Consider the following 14,090-nt stretch of genomic DNA (forward strand, 5'->3'; position numbering starts at 1 on the left):
ATTATACATGGCCCTCTTCTCTACTGACGCGCTACTGACTTGTAAACAAACGGACGATTGCATGGTTCTGAATTCGGAAGTGGTGAAATAAACTTTACAAGAATATTTCGTGTTCCGTTTATCGTGAAAGACAACGCATGGGGTTTATCAGAATGTACGTTATTAGTGCGCGTGTGTGGTATTCATCCACGTCAGTGTCTATATATATGTAACTGAATCACGAGAACATTAATTGCATGGATCGGACGCCGTCATATACGGATCTCTTACCAGTTGATCAAGAATACATGCAATCCCCATGGCAAAACGGACAAATAAACTTTCATGATAGCCACGTTGAGCATAATGAGAGTTTTATACTTGAATCTGTATCTGTGCGTAACCAAATAGTAATGAATACTTGCGATGAATACCAGTTATCGATCGAGGGTCAAGCCACGTACTCTTCAGATCTGGAATCATATATGGAGCACCTGGAGCAGGTAAAGGATCGCCCGAAAACAACACTTGTGGAGGAAATTCGGCAGTTAACACATGATAGTATCACGGACATTGAAATGCAAGACAAGACAAGAACACGCGATGATTTTCCGTATAAGGAAGAGTACCTCAGGAAACGCAAAGAGACGAGGACACCAAATGCCCCATCGTTGCAGGCAAAGTTGTCCTGAGACTGTTTCGTGTTAATTCGAGCTTGCGACGGCGAATTCGTTGAGGATTTGTCCGAAGTAGTACCTACAAAACAGAGACGAGATCAATCTTTGCCCGCGTCAATTAGAAATCGTGATACCAACGGAACCGTAGGGATCGGAGTGCTACAAGAATCACTTGCTGACTTAAAGCGTGAAATCCATCTTATTAAGAGTAAATGTATACGAACAGAAAATAGAAGCACTATCATTGAAACTTGAAGGCCTTCTGAAAGAGAAGGAAAGTGCTAAAACTAGAACTCTCATGTATAAAGAAGACTTAAAGCAGCTACAATCTGACGTAATATATTGTAAAACTGTTTGTGAAACGCTGCAGAAGTCTGTCACTGAATTAGAGCTAAAGGAAAATGAAGATCGAACGGAAATAAACTCAGTGAAAACTGATAATAAAAAGATTCGAAAGGAAGGTTCTACAACGATTAAGTATATTGAGAACGAACAGCAAAAGACTAACAGAGAAATAGAACATATAAAGAAACATGTGACGAAAGTGAAAGTTGATGTTAAACAAATGGCAGAGGCTACAACAGATATCAAGAACATAGCAATGAGATTTGATAACGACCAACTTAATGGCGCGGAAAGAGTGAAAAAGACGATGAAACTGATGTCAGATCGTATGACTAACTGTACGAAATGCTATGAATCCGATCTCAGTGAGACAAGGGATTCAATAAAGTCGTGTTCGGCTTCTGTAGTTGGGCGAAAGAAACAGAAAGACAAACTTAAGAAAGACATACAGAAGAAGAATGAGCGCAATGTGACAAGACAATATCACTGAACCAACAGTAAAGACTTCCAATAGGTTTGATGTGCTTAGTGTTATAAAACTTGGAAGTTTCACCGAGAGTGTACCGATCCAAGAACACTCCACATATTCTCAAAAACCTGGAACAGATCGTAACACTGATGAGTCTGATCCTGCTAACGATACCCATCGCACCGCTTGGAGCGACACTGTGAAATCGAAGCCCCCGAAGGAGAAGAGTCCTACTGGCACCGACTATTCTTATGACGCTGAAACAACCCAGCAATCGATAAAGGTTCATTTTCCATCGTCTGTCTTTAATCCGATGGCAAAAAGATTCGTTGGATTCCAGCAGCACCATAGGAAGAAAATCAGGAGATTTTATGTGCATGGGATAAACCGTCAAATATCCTCAGAAGCTGCGATGCGGCGCTATCTTGAGGAGGCAAATGTGCGCGTTACCTTGTTAAGATACTTCGAGAAGCGATGGAAATAGTCGCTGAGGACGCGAACATTATATGTGACGAATCATTCTGGCCTGAGGGAATCGGAATGAGGGAATGGCAGCCGCGTGAGGTTTTCTTAAATGAACACAGATATGGGTGAGCACATTAATGCATTGTGTTGGAACATTGAAGGTATTATGTCAGTCACACCATATCTTATAGATTGCCTTCAGAAATATGAAATAAATTTACGTGGTATATCTGAACATTGGTTACGTGATTTTCACATGTCCTTTATGGATACTTTCAATTGTTGGCTATGGGTTATTGCCAAACCTGTTTTTTAGTTAGATCCTTTTAAGTACAGATGTAACATCAGAGGGGGTGTTGCTCTTTTGTATAAAGAATCCTCTTTTGTTGTCCAAGCCATTGAGGTGGATAGTCCACGGATAGTAGGGGCTGAGATAACTACATTATATGTATATCTGATGATCTTGTATTTTATTGTTTTGTTGCTTATATGCCAGCTTCTTCGAGAAGTATTAAATTTGAACACGATGAGCTTCTAGAATGTTTACATTCAGTATACTCTGAAAGAGGCAAGGCTATTTTTATGGGAGATATGAATGTTAAAATCCAGGGTCCTAAGTGTAATTTTTTTTAAATGAAAGGTCCAACATTTTTCAAGAATTTTTAAACAGATGTAATCTAATATCAGTGAATGTACAAGCTAAGTGTATAGGACCAAATAGTACTTTCTTCCCTCAGACTGTAAATTCAATACTTATTGACCATATTTTTGTTGAATCGAGTATGATAGACTTAGTAGAGACAGCAGTTATTTTAGATGAAAATGATTTATACCTGTCGGAGCATGTTCCAGTACTAAGTTCAGTAAAGTTGCCAATTAATGTCACACGTGACTATAGTACATACAATAACAATTATACTCGGTTCAATTGGAAGAAGGTCGACCATAGTGCTTACAAAGCAGTTTTACATAAGAATTTGTCTTGTGTTAGTAGTATAGAAATTGACGATATCGAACCAGGGTGTTGCTCGAGTTACGAATGCATAGAGAAATATTATGATAAGATAGTATATGCAATATTTAAATCTTCTGAAGAAAGTATTCCAATTAAAGTGTATAAATCTTATTTAAAACCATACTGGAATGACCAGTTATCTGTTTTTCATCAGAATATGAAATATACTAGGCAAATATGGTTAAATGGGGGAAAACCGAGAGTTATGAACTCAGAAAGTTTTAAAGAGTACAAATTTATGAAGAAAGAATTCAGGAAAGCGCTGAGGAAAGCGTTTGAAACCTATATGTCTAATCAGTTATCAGAGATTGATAAATCAAATGAAATAGATAAAAATTGTTTTGGTATCTTTTTAGGAATAAATAAAAAAAAAACGACGGAATTGTCAAACAGGGTTTACATGTAATGGGGAAACATAAATGCTTGGAATTCCGAATCAACACCAGAATCTAGTAATACTGTTCTCACCCATCGGGCCAAAATCTGTGTAGTTATAGCATCAAATGTTTTACAGGACACCAACAACTGCTGACTTTTACGTTTACCTGCAGTAAGGTGTAAATATTGTTCTAAAGTCTCCACAACACACAAACGAGGATCGGTATACCTCCACAAAGTAACATTAGGTGATGGTCGTCTTGACCTAGATGTTTTCAAAAGACTTACAATACAAAAAATAATTTCACCACTAACTGCTCGACGCATATATTATCAATATTAAGTGCTATCAAAGTCTGTGCACGTTGTGCAGTAGTAAGAGCTAACAAAACCACCAAATTAAACGACACCTCCTTAAGACTTAATTCATTCAACGGATATCAAATATTTTTCAAATATGTTAACACAATGGACACATCCCATGTACTATTATACTTGGGTAAAGGTGGGTTTGCATTATACAATCCTTTCATAACACGCGAGTCAAAAGTCCGTGACAACATGGATCGATGTGTATTCAAGACACTGTAGGATTTTCCATCCTGATGAAGGGCGATTAAGTAGTCACCAATCTCCGCCTCAGTCGGTTGGAGACAATCAACTTGTTGTTCACCACACCAAACTGCCCACCTTTTCCATGCCAGGTTATAAGCTTTGTTCGTCCCCTGTCGCCAGGACTGTTGTACCAATCGGCTGCTTCAGCTGAAAATCCTCGCACTCTGAGGGCATCCCCGGATATGACACATGCGACCAGATTCAGTGGTACCAAACCATGGCCCAACAGTTTCTGCAATTCCTGCATAGAAACGTCCCTAGATTTAGCCTGGCCTCCTATCAAATACCAAACCTCAGTGTTAGTTTTAGGTGGAACCAACGAATCCATGTTGCGTGGAATTCTGTATTTGTCACACAAACCAGAAATGTTAGCTTTCGTTTTCACTGCAGTCGAAATACTGCTAATTACCACCTTTTGCTTACCACCTTTTGATTTCAAGGCATTACCGAATTTGTGTTTGTCAAACACGTCGGCTAGTTGAAACTCAAACTCATCCTCGCTCTCGGAGGCATACGTGTCCTCTGACCCGAACAAAGAAAACCTACAGGCATCGTCGTTACCGTCAACACACACCTCAGTACGATAAATGTCCTCGCCATGCTGACGGCTTACCGGATATAACCGATGTCAAATTTTGGAAAGCATCCAATACAGAATCCAGTTTCGTACTTTCTGTAGTTTCTACATTACCTGTCCGAGACTTTTTAGGTTTGGAACTAGCAGAACTAGAATCTCTGGTCTGTTTGGTAGCAGTAGGGCCCCGTTTTTTGTTCACAAACTTGGCAGTTCTGGCCCGAGTATTCGAAGCCGGCGGCTCCAATTCTTTCTCATTAACAACGGGAAAAGTTATCACAACTTCGGCCTCCACATGCCGGGCTACGCCCGGGGAATGAGGCAAGTCATAATCAAAGCCTGCATGCTCCGCGTCCGACAAAACGGACACAGAGTCGTCCTCACAGGAGAGAACCTCCGCCATGTTGCTCCACGAACAACCTAGAGCCAAACCGAAAATAAAACAAAAAATTACCACCGAAAACATGAAATGACAACACGCGACGCGTTTCAGCGATAAGTTGTTAAATAAAACAGATAAATAGGCTCTAATTCTGAGGACCGAGGCATAAAACTTACCTTGAAACTCAAGGTATTGGACACTACGTGACCGCAAAGTCGTGCTCAAAGTGAAAAGATGGAGAGTCTCGTGGTGCGCGTAGGGTTATACCTGGGTTCATTTGCATAATAAAAGTCTCCTTTGAAGCGAGGTGTGAACGTGCAAGGTAAAGTGAAAGTGCTATTCTCAACCCCTGAAAGCCGGAAGGCTATTCGGAAAAGAATTGTAATTATGGTGCACTTGTTGTAGATTTAAGAATTAACGTACCAACACAAGCTGATGATATATGTCTAGTTAGTACACAGCGTAGAAGTTTACAAAATATGCTTGATATATGTGATTTATACAGCAAAAGGTGGCGCTTCACTTTTTTCTGCAGTTAAAAGTAAAATAATGCGTTTCACAAGAACAAAGAAGCGAAACTGTGTTGTTAGAAATCTGTATCTATATGAGCAAATTCTTCCTGTAGTTAAGGACATCATACACGTTGGTGTGATATTAAAGAATAATTGTAACAGTATGGAACGCACAGTGCGTGCTTGTAATAATAAGAAGTGGTGCTCATCCATGTGCCTTAAATCCCTTGACTGTGTGTAAAGTAATTAAATCAAAAGTATATGCTTCTGCCCTGTATGACTGTGAATTGTGGTGCCTTCCAAAATGTGAACTTGTAATGCTAGAAAGAGCTCAGAGGTTTATTTTAAAATCAATTCAAGGATTTCATACAAGAACTCGTACTGATATGTGTACAGGACTTCTTCGATGGTTCAGTATAGAGGCATATATAGACATGAGGAAATTAATGTTTTTGGTAGATTATGTAACCTCGATAAAACTGTATGTCATATCAGATATTTTTCACTCGTATTTTTATGTCAGACATGGGATCAGATATGTACAGTTATGGTTTTACAAGTGATATATTAATTATTCTTAAGAAAAACAATTTATACAAGTTCTTGCAGGATTATTTATCAAATGGTGTGTTTCCAGTGAAGAGTTCATGGAAAGCGAAAGTAAAGTTTAATGTACATATATATGAAGAAAGAGCATGGAGAGAAAGGATGCGTAGTGATTGTGATTTTAGTAGATTTATTTTGGTCCATGATAATTTGTTTCCTCATAAATTTTGGAAATTATTGATAAAACATCCGCAAATTAGAACATCAGTCTACAATATGACATTAGATGTTGATTAGATTTATGTCATAGGTGTGGGAAAATGTATAATGATATATATACGCATATTGTTTTACAGTGTGGTTTTACGGAAGAGGTGCGAGATCGTTTATGGTGTGAGCTTTTAAGTATAGATGGAATCGGTTTTAACGTATACTTACATTCCCATTCAAACTTCCAATTATTTCATATACTTATAGGTGGTAAAATTATGTATGATTTGAACAGTATAGATATAATAGAATTTCGCCACGTTTCTGTCAGATATGTTTCAAAAATGTTAAATGATTTTTTCAAATAGTTATCACGTGTAATTATGACTATTCTTACTACTTGTATATGTAGTAAATTGATTGGGTTCATTGTGTATATATACAAACTGAAGTGTTAATTTTTTCCCCTGATTTTTATTATTTTTATTATTATTACAAGCTAACCGATACTTACATTATATATATCATTGGCTTCTTAGGTGAAATCTGTGTTTTCGTTTAAATATCACATACAGTGTATATAACAATAAAGATAATAAAAAAGCTAACCGAATTTTATAACATATATGTATAATTCATTTTTCACAAAAAATAATACGGGCAGCCACTTGAAACGTCATGATATACACGTGCATATCAAAAGGTCTCCAATACTTTTAAATGACATACGCATCAATTTACTAGTAAACGTTTCAGTCATAATTTGCGTGCACCTGTGTTTTGGCTGAGGTGACCAAGATTGCATTTTACGGTCTCGGAATAGAAGTTGAGAGTGCTTGTTCTACGCATGTTCATCGAAATTTAACTGTCGAAAACAGATATATCTAGATTTTATATCCGATGAAAAGTTACATAATATAAGACCACGATCCAGAGTATCGTGGGTAGCGATAGGCCAAGGACACCTCCTTGCAGGTGGTTATGGGATTTGCAAATTATTTAGTCTAGATGAAATAAACGATTATTCTAATTACTGGTTTATTTCATAATAATGAATGTACTTGCAATATTTCCAATGTTGGACATTTTTATATTGCTATAATTAATATCGATGCTGCTTTCGTTTGTGCGATGAGATGAGATGAGGAGGTTTTGCTGAGTCATTTCGGTTTTCCCTGTCGACACCACAAGTGACCGTGTATTCTGTTTTTCCTGCAACTTTGTCATTATACATACAGAAGATGGTATTCAAAACGAAAGCAAATTGCCTGTTATTTACACGATTTCACTCAAAGCGAAACGCTTCTTTGATGATTAAGAAAAGATGCATTCACTAAATATAATGAGTGTGTACTCCTTTTGACTACCGTGGGAAATATGTAAGCGACGTCATTCCGGTGATTGTGACGTCACTGTTTGGCGGGACTGACTGCCGTTTCATTCACTCCTACTAAAAGTGACGTCACTGGAATGTTCGGGATCAAGCCATCAAATTTAGAAATTGAATCAAACGAAAGAAATTAAACATTTATTTACTGACATCGTAATATTTTCCTATTGCAACTGTTACAGGAAATTCTTATTGTCCGGTATCGAGTTTTGTGCCCGACTAATGTCGATATTAACGCTGAAAATGCATTGTTTCTTGATATTTTTCCTCTTCTTTTGTTGACTTTAAATTCGTAAAATGAACTTAACCCGCGAAGGGCGTCAGAACGTTTGTTTTCAACGGACCTTCCAATTATGGCAACAGTGACTATTTGCATCAGGGAAATAGGGACACAAAAAGTCGATTTTCTCCAAAAGTAAGTAAGTTACACTACATTAATTTAGCTGGAACACTTAAAAAATCGTTCTTATTTCAAAACAATTGGAATTATGAAGATATCTTTTACAGTATTTTTATTATTATTATTATATATAATGTAAGTAAATTACAAGGTAACCTATACTTACATTATATATAATTGGCTTCTAAGGTAAATGTGTTTTTCGTTTAAATATCACATACATTGTATATAACAATAATGACAATAAAAAAGCCAACCGAATTTTATAATATATACATTTAATTCATTTTTTTTTCACAAAAATAATACGGACAGCCACTTGAAACGTCATTATATACACGTGCAAATGACATACTTATCAATTCACTAGTAAACGTTTCTGTCATAATTTGCGTGCCCCTGTGTATTGGCTGAGGTGACCAAGATTGCATTTTACGGTCTCGGATAGCAGTCGAGACTGCTTGTTTGACACATGTTCATAGAAATTTAACTGTCGAAAACAGATATATCTAGATTTAATATCCCATGAAAAGTTACATAATATAGGACCACGATCGAGAGCATCGTGGGTAGCGATAGGCCAAGGACGTCTCCTTGCAGGCGGTGTATGGGATTTGCAAATTATTTAGTCTAAATGAAATAAATTATTATTCTAATTACTGATTTATGTAAAAATGATTGTACTTGCAATATTTCCAACGTTGGACATTTTTATTTTGCTATAACTAATATCGATGCTGCTATCGTTTTTGCGATGAGATGAGATGAGGAGGTTTTGCAGAGTCATCTCGGTTTTCCCTGTCGACATCAAAATAAAACTTGTATTGTAAGATAGTGAACGTGTATTCCACAGGGGCCTGGCACGATTTTTTTAACCAACAGTATACAGTATATACTATACTATATATATGTATACTGTTGGTTAAAAAAATTCGTACCAGGTCCCTTTGGTGTATTCTGTTTATCCTGCAACTTTTTCATTATACATCCAGAAGATGGTATTCAAAACGAAATCAAATTGCCTGTTATTTACACGATTTCGCTCAAAGCGAAACGCTTTTGTAAAGATAAAGAAAAGATGCATGCACTAAACCGAATGAGTGTGTTATACTCATTTTTACTACCGTGGGAAATATGTAAGCGACGTCATTTCGGTGATTGTGACGTCACTGTTTGGCGGGACTGACTGCCGTTTCATTCACTCCTACTAAAAGTGACGTCACTGGAATGTTCGGGATCAAGTCATCAAATTTAGAAATTAAATCAAACGAAAGAAATTACACATTTATTTAATGACATCGTAATATTTTCCTACTGCAACTATTACAGGAAATTCTTATTATCCAGCATCGAGTTCTGTGCCCGACTGATGTTGATATTAGAGCTGAAAATACATTGTTTCTTGATATTGTTCCGCTTCTTTTGTTGACTTTAAATTCGTAAAATGAACTTAACCCGCGAAGGGCGTCAGAACGCTTGTTTTCAACGGGAATAAACACCGTGGTGATAAAGACCTTCCAAGTATGGCAAAAGTGAATATCTGGATCGGGGAAATAGGGACACAAAAAGTTGATTTTCTCCAAAAGTAAGTAAGTTACACTACATTAAATTTGCTGGAACACTTAAAAAATCGTTCTGATTTCAGAACAATTGGAATTATGAAGAAACCTCTTACAGTATTATTATTATTACAAGCTAACCGATACTTACATTATATATATCATTGGCTTCTTATGTAAAATATATGTTTTCGTTAAATATCACATACAGTGTATATAACAATAATGACAATAAAAAAGCTAACCTAGTTTTATAATTTCCGTGCCCCTGTGTTTTGGCTGAGGTGACCAAGATTTCATTTTACGGTCTCGGAATAGCAGTTCAGACTACTTGTTTTATAAGTGTTCATAGAAATTTAACTGTTGAAAACAGATAAATCTAGATTTAATATCCCATGAAAAGTTACATAAGACCACGATCGAGAGCATCGTGGGTAGCGATAGGCCAAGGACATCTCCTTGCAGGCGGTGTATGGGATTTGCAAATTATTTAGTCTAAATGAAATAAATGTTTATTCTTATTACTGGTTTATGTAAATAATGAATGTTCTTGCAATATTTCCAACGTTGGACATTTTTATGTTGCTAAAATTAATATCGATGCTGCTATCGTTTATGCGAGGAGATGAGATGAAGAGGTTTTACCGAGTCATCTCGGTTTTTCCCTGTCGACACCAACATAAAACTTGTATTGTAAGATAGTGACTGTGTATTCTGTTTATCCTGCAACTTTTTTATTATATATACAGAAGATGGTATTCAAAACGAAAGCAAATTGCCTGTTATTTACACGATTTCACTCAAAGCGAAACGCTTATATGATGATCAAGAAAAGATGCATTCACTAAACCGAATGAGTGTGTACTCCTTTTGACTACCGTGGGAAATATGTAAGCGACGTCATTCCGGTGATTGTGACGTCACTGTTTGGCGGGACTGACTGCCGTTTCATTCAATCCTACTAAAAGTGACGTCACTGGAATGTTCGGGATCAAGTCATCAAATTTAGAAATTGACTCAAACGAAAGAAATTAAACATTTATTTACTGACATCGTAAAATTTTCCTATTGCATATATTACAGGAAATTCTTATAATTCGATATCGAGTTCTGTGCCCGACTAATGTCGATATTAATGCTGAAAATGCATTGTTTCTTGATATTGTTCCGCTTCTTTTGTTGACTTTAAACTCGTAAAATGAACTTAACCCGCGAAGGGCGTCAGAACGCTTGTTTTCAACGGGAATAAACACCGTTGTGATAAAGACCTTCCAAGTATGGCAAAAATGAATATCTGGATCGGGGAAATAGGAACACAAAAAGTCGATTTTCTCCAAAAGTAAGTAAGTTACACTACCTTAAATTTGCTGGAACACTTAAAAAATCGTTCTGATTTCAGAACAATTGGAATTATGAAGAAACCTCTTACAATATTTTTATTATTATTATTATATATAATGTAAGGTATGTACATCTACTCAACTAGTTGTCACAACACTTACATTATTCTTTGTACAGATTAAGCCATGTTGAATATTGTATTACATGTATGTAATTCTATTTATGTTATCTTCAAATTGGAGGAAATAAAGAGAATAATGCATTTTTCGTCTCGGTTAACTTATATAGCTCATCGTCAGGAACATAGGTAAAGGTGTTGGTATTAATCACCTGTTTTAATTATGATGAATTGATCCTAATAGGCCTATAATGTATCAGATTTCGACTTGTTTTGGAGAATATTACATACTTTATTAACGATTGTAGTATTTTGTTGATGGTTTATACAATTGTTTATATAGAGGATATATGGCATTTATTCCACACTAGTGTGTTATTTTTTAAAAGTTAATAATTAATTTTCTCTTTGTTTCTGGCTTACTGAGTGGCCTATTCATATTTTTCAATCCGCGATGAAGAAAAAAAAAAGTCCGAGAATGGCGCGGAAACCCGACGTTATCGTGACGTCACAATAGAAACATTGATGTTGCGTATTGATTTGGAAAAAAATAATCCCTTGGAAACAATCAACGGAATCGTACGTGTATTTCATTTTATAAAGTAGCATGGAAAATTAATTATAAGCGTTGTAGTCACTACGCGGATTCACACAGTTTGCAAACAAAATTTCGTTCATACCCCGATGAAATTAAAAAATAGTGACTTCAATGCTTAAACAAAAGACACGCGAAAAATAACTTACGAGTGTGGAACAAATTCCATATCCAATAACCACGAGTCGTGGGACCTGTTTCTACCACAATTATATCCGTTTTCAGCCGATATAAATACGACGAGGATGAGGTAACGTGTGTTTGCCAATATATGCAAATAAGATGTAGTGATATTTACATCAGCAAAAAGGCGCTAATCAATATTCAAAAGTCATATTTTGATAAAAAAATCCATTCATATAAAAGTCTTCGAATTGGGAACAACTTTATGATGAAATATTTCTCATGTAACGTATTATTCAAGTTAATTTTTCAAGGTTACTCAAAATATAACACTCTTTGTCGGACTATAAAAAAACATGCGTACGGCAATGCCGTGCCGTTTACTTCCCGCCAAATAATCATCAAGCCATTGTAATCAAATTCAATTTCGTTTCGACTAATTTACTCGACCAAACTCACCAGTATTAAGATCCTTTTCCGTCAAAACGAGTTACACAGATTATTATACTTCACATAAAAACGTCACGTTTTTGAGACATGCGATGACCTCGACGTATACTGTACGCTTTACATACATTGCAGAGTGACGTCACTCTATTTTCTATTATCAATGACGTTGACATATGACGATGTTGCACTGAGATATAAGTAGTTCGGTCAAAGTTCACTGTGTCAGCCAATCAGAATGCGTACAGAGTTTATACCACGTGTGGTATAAACAAATTGTTAATTAACAGCTGAATTGTTTATCTGATACCCTGAGAGTTGAATAACAGCGTTTATTGTGGTAGATTTTTTTTATAACGTTTAATTAATTTGAATTTCTAATATATTTATATGATAAATCTATTTTAAGTGATTTACGAACTTATAACACTTTGTTTATTTGTTTATCAGTTTAATTGTTTTTCCCGACACTTTGTAACTTTTGTGATTTTGTTGCGACTCTTAAGACTTCGTTACTTTACTGTAGTTTTTGACACTTTATAACTTTGTAAAGGTTTTTGGCCCTTTGTAACTTTACTGTGGCTTTTAACACTTTGTAACTTTACAGTGGCTTTTTACACTTTGTAACTTTTCTGTAGTTTTCGACACTTTGTATTTTTTTTCAGTTTTTGACAATTTGTAACTTCATTGTGTCTTTTGACACTTTGTAACTTTACTGTGGCCTTTGACGCTTTGTAACTTTGTTGCGACTTTTGACACTTTATAAGTTTGTTGTGACTTTTGATATTTTGTAACTTTGTTATAGTTTTTGACTCTTTGTAACTTTATTTTGGCTTTTGAAACTTTGTAACTTTACTGTAGTTTTTGACACCGTGTAACTATACTGTGGTTTTGATATTTTGTAACTTTACTGTGGTTTTGATATTTTGTAACTTTACTGTAGTTTTTGGCACTTAGTAATTTTGTTGTAACTTTACTAGGTCTTTTAATATTACTTTCAGCTCTTTGTTTCTGACTGGTAATTCTTTGTTAGTAACTTACTATAACACTTTGTGTGTCTCACTTTCCTGTGACCTACAGAACTTTAAAGGCCCACTACCTTTCCTTTCCGAAGCAAAATTTAAAGGTTTCTAAAAATATCAATACCCTAAGATTTCCTGTGTAATATCTGATACAGAAATGTAACAACGGAGATTCATATAGCTGTTTTGCCTTCTGGCGCAGTGATAATCAAGTACCGCTCGGTATTTTGGACGACGGCGGGAAACATAAGACGACCCGCGTAATGAAAAGTAAAATTTTATTCATTTCAATTAAATTGTTCAGAAGGCGATGATAAGTGTAAAATTAACGGTAATTAAATAACTTTTGCGACTCAATGCAATTATCGATCTCGTTGTACATTCCAATTTTAAAAATTAAAAGCCGTTTCGGAAAGGTAGTGGGCCTTTTACAACTTGTGAATTGCTTAATATAACACTTTGTCACGTTATTGAGGATTTCTCATGCGATTCGTGGTATGCTGCAGTAAGTTAAAACTATAAAAGGACAGGAGCCCCAACATACGGTAGCCTCCCAAAACATACGGTAGCCTCCCAAACCATACGGTAACTTCCCAAAACATACGGTAGCCTCCCAAAACATAGTCATTCACACACACATTACATAGCATAGTAGGGAGGCCGTCATGCGGTAGCCTCCCAAAACATACAGTCATTCACACACACATAGCACATGGCATAGTAGGGAGGCCATCATACGGTAGCCTCCCAAAACATACAGTCATTCACACACACATATTACATGGCATAGTAGGGAGGACGTCCTTAAATGACAATATTTACAGTTTGCACTGACATGGACTCAATAACCATGCTTTCTAGTATTATCATTATCAGTGTATAATGATAGTACAATACGTGCGGTGATTATATTGTTACGGGAATAGAC

The 14,090-nt window shown here is 36.0% G+C and overlaps 1 long non-coding RNA gene across 1 annotated transcript; it reads right to left on the minus strand.

Annotated features, from left to right (window-relative positions):
* Positions 1–3,299: 3,299 nt before the first annotated feature.
* LOC138334978 (uncharacterized) lies at positions 3,300–5,169 on the minus strand. Its single transcript, XR_011210215.1, has 2 exons — positions 5,076–5,169; positions 3,300–4,937 (listed from the first exon to the last, which is right to left on the minus strand). It is a non-coding gene; the product is annotated as an uncharacterized lncRNA (long non-coding RNA).
* Between the last annotated feature and the right edge of the window lie 8,921 nt (positions 5,170–14,090).

This window comes from Argopecten irradians, chromosome 11 (genome assembly GCF_041381155.1).
Source record: "Argopecten irradians isolate NY chromosome 11, Ai_NY, whole genome shotgun sequence".
In the NCBI taxonomy this organism is placed as follows: Eukaryota; Metazoa; Mollusca; class Bivalvia; order Pectinida; family Pectinidae; genus Argopecten; species Argopecten irradians.